A 3,841-nucleotide genomic window follows, 5' to 3' on the forward strand; every position below is an offset into this window, starting at 1 on the left:
CGCCCCCGCCGCTGACACCCGGTAGCGCGAACACCCGACGCCGCTCGCGACGGGCGCGCGGACGGCAGGTCTCCGAGGGACGCGGCTCTTGGGGACGCCGGCGCGACTGGCCAGAAGAGGGAAGGTGAGGCGGAGGACTGGAGCGGGGGCGAGCCGGGGTGGGGACCCACAACTCGGGACAGCCAGACTCGGCATACCTGAGGAAGTTTGCTCCCAGCTCCCGCAATAGCCAGGGGACCCAGGCGGGTGACACCTGGGGAATGCTCGCCAGCCTTCCCAGGGGCTGGAAGACACCTCGAAAGTGTTTCCTTCACCCCTGCAGAGGGCTGCCCCAAGTCGCCGCTCCAGGCGGGGTGCAGTGCTGGCCGGTACAAAGAAGGAAAAGAGGAGCTCCTCTCGCGGCGCTACCCCGCAGCAGCGCTTCAGGGAAAGTGCTTGGGAGACCGTTCCTGGAGAAAGCGATCCACAGCCAGTCCTAGAAAACGCCCACGGTTATGGACCCGACCCTGCTCTAACGGGCAACCAGAGACTGGCTGTGCCTTTACCGTCAAGTCCTTTAACGTCGTAGCATAGACGACCTAGCGCTGCAGCCCTGGGCGTGGCTAATGCTAAGGTCACAACTCAAATTTGTGGGGGTCTTCCTCCCCTCTTGCCTGGTATTTAAGCCGTGAGACACAGGTTCTGCGACTGAGCCAATTCTTCGGTGTAAGGAGATTTGCCACTGAATGATTTATCCGTATCCTTTTAAATAGAAAGCTGCCTGGGTAGACGTTAACTAGGATTCGCTTCACCGAGACGTTTTATTTGCTCAGTTTTTAATTTCAGTTGTTCTATGCAAAATGTGTCTGTAGATCACTTGGGTCCCTGCAGGATTAGCGCATTTCGGTTTCTTGTAGGAACCCCTAGTAAGGGAAGGGTGGGCTCCTGCCGTGGAGTGCTAGGACCAGGCCAAGAATGCTGGATTCCCTAAGAAGGAATGTGATAGTATCCACCTCTGAGTTGGGTACTGGTGAGCGGATAGATACTGGTGCAGGTGGGCAAAGAGGTGGACTGTCTGTAGGTTTTATACACCACCAAGTCTTCACAAAATACCCCTGAAAAATACCTGATGGTGGTGTTCTCTAGAACATCCTTCCCCCTTGTGGATGGCAGTTTCTCCCCACCCCATTCACCACCCTTAATCCTGACCATCCATCAGATTGAATTTTGTTGTTGCTGTGAGTCCTTCTTCCCCGATACTCCACCTGGAACTACCATCCTCCACCTGTTCTGAATCCCACAGCATTTTGCTTGGCCAGGCCTTTCTGCTCTCTGCCTATGAGAGCTATTTATGTAGACGGTTCATTTCCCCTACCCAAAGCGGTGACTGTCACCTTTAGCACAAAGCTTGCACCCAGAAGATGCTTTAGAAATAACTGTGGGCCCATAGTAAATGTCAAGATTTTAGTTTTACAACGTAAGTCTCTACTTTAGAAAAGGAACTATACAATCAAAAGAATCAAGAGAAATGTATGCTATTGCTCATCGGGAAAGTCATGACGTGTTTTTCTGTTTTTCTATGCAAAAATGCATCATGACTTCCCTGACAACCCAGTATTTACCATTAGCACTAGTCTTCATTTCCAGTCTCACAGGGGAAATTTTCTTTACACCCAGGAGTTGTGCCTAACAATCGTCTTTGGTTCATGCCTTGGGAGCAGATAAGAAGCGAGATTGAGATTGAGATGGAGGGTCGTTCTCCCTCCAGGGTTGACCTGTGTCATTAAAAAAATTCCACTCAAGTGGGTTGTGGCGCAGCTAGATTCCAGTGCAGGTGGTTGGTTTTCTTTTTCTATTTGCAACTGTTCTTAGTCACATTCTTCTTTGGGCTTTTGTTGTATGCTTGAAACAATTCCCTTGATGATGTGCAGTTTATTACCTATGATTTTCTAAGCGAATAAAGGAAGAATTAGAAGAGCTATGCATGGAACATGAGTTTCCTATGGCAGGAGAGCAGAGAATAGTTGCCATGCTGGGCAAGAGGATGGATTTGCACAGAGCAAGACTGTTCTGTGTGTGTGTGTGTGTGTGTGTGTGCTCGTGTGCACACGCATACCTACGTGAGTATGGGCAGTCTCTGCCTTCCATGCACTTGACTGACAAGCCAACATAGGACAACAACTGTTGTATCCTGCTCCTTCTTTCTGCCTGGGCTTTCTTTTGCTTCAGATAAACAACATCAACAAAAACAATAACAACAAACTCTGAGCTTCTGAGTGCGGAAGGAGAAGCTGGGAAAAGCGGTAACATGCGATGCTCTGCTAGGCTGACCCACACCGCAGGCTCCTGGTTTGAGTCAGAGGAACTCTCTGCTTCTCTTTATCTTTCATTTCAAAATGAAAAAGCTTGGAACATTGTGATTTTCCTAAGTTGGGCTACAAAACTTGGTGTGAACTGATGTAAAGTTCTGCTAGTCTTTGTCTCACCTGGAAAGAGCCAGGCACGTATTTTTTACTTCAGAAATAACAGCCAGCTCCCACTTAGGTAATATAGGGCACAAACACGCTCTTACTTTATAGAATCAAAAACACTTCTGAATCCTGACTTCTCCGGTTTTAGACAAGGGAGTGTGGTCTTGCCCACAATGAAGATGGAACAGTTGAGGCACTGAAAGGTTAAGAAAAGTCATTCAGCAAGAAAGTACCAGAGTCCAGTTCAGACGTTCAGACAAAGCAGGCTGACTCCAGAGTCCATTTTTCTTTCTTTCTTTCTAATTTGCTAGAGGACCTGTGCACTCACTGGAGAGAGACAGAGAGAGAGAGAGATAGTGAGAAAGCATCCTCCTCCCCCATAGGAGTCGATCATGCTGCAATCCCATGTGGGATCCAGCCACCTTAAGTACCCCACCACTGGTTGGCCCCAGAATCCATTCCCTTAACCACTGTGCAATACTGCATCAGTCTAGGGCTTATGATCCCCCTTGGGTAAAACCTAACAGTCTTTTTTTAAAAAATTATGTTATTTAACTTTATGTATGTATTTATTTAAATTTGACCAGAGTGGGACAGAGTGAGACAGAGAGAGGGAAAGTGAAAAAGCAAACCGCCAGGTCCAGGATTCCAACCATGGTCAGCAATGTGGGAGTCCAGCACCCTTAACTATCATGCCACCTGCCATCCCCAAAATGTGATAGCTTTAACTTAGCTCATTAGAAACTTTCTGACAGGCTAAACTCCTTAGCAACTGAGGTTTTGAAATGCTGCAGATAGGTAAACCACCATACTAGGTGTGCTCAACAATTGTTTAATATGCCCCCTTTGCACCCTGTGCCATCCACACTTTTAAAAAAGGTTATTATTTATTTTGTGAGTGAGAGAGAGACAGAGAGAGATACAGAGCCCCCAACAGGTCTAGACTCCATAATCCACCCCCATCTTCAGTCAGCCTGAATTGTGGCACACAAGTGCTTAGCATTCTCATATTCAGGGCCCCCGATGTAAGCCAGTAACCTTCCCATGTGGGTCTCCCTCACAGTGTTGTGTTTTATCACCGTGCTACTGTCTGGCCCCCACACTTTATTCTGAGCCATTCACCATAAGTACCGGTAGGAAAAGAGGTGGCTCACTGTGGGTGCTGGATGTACTCCTGGGCCCTGGTTGACATCTGTGACATGTGAGGGCTTACATATATAGAATTTTGTGAGGCAGAGGGTGAAGGATGGCTTGATCCTGGTGTAGACTAACTGTTGACCGTTCTGATGGCCCACCAGGGTTTAAGCCTTCCTGACATGGTTTCAGAGGGTCTGTATCAATCTGACTCAGTTGAAAGTTTCTCCAGTTTCTCTTTTATTTTGAGAGGTGGG

At 48.1% G+C, this 3,841-nt stretch overlaps 1 protein-coding gene across 2 annotated transcripts in view; it reads left to right on the forward strand.

The window, feature by feature from the left end:
* Window positions 1-8: 8 nt before the first annotated feature.
* The window catches only part of PLCE1 (phospholipase C epsilon 1), a 318,188-nt gene continuing 314,355 nt past the window's right edge, over window positions 9-3,841 (forward strand). For both annotated transcript variants that reach the window (XM_006147651.3, XM_014587535.2), the window contains exon 1: window positions 9-124. The gene's annotated coding sequence lies outside the window, so the exon portion shown is untranslated. The remainder of the gene's footprint in view (window positions 125-3,841) is intronic.

Source organism: Tupaia chinensis, unplaced genomic scaffold (assembly GCF_000334495.1).
Source record: "Tupaia chinensis unplaced genomic scaffold, TupChi_1.0 Scaffold000217_1, whole genome shotgun sequence".
NCBI lineage: Eukaryota > Metazoa > Chordata > Mammalia > Scandentia > Tupaiidae > Tupaia > Tupaia belangeri.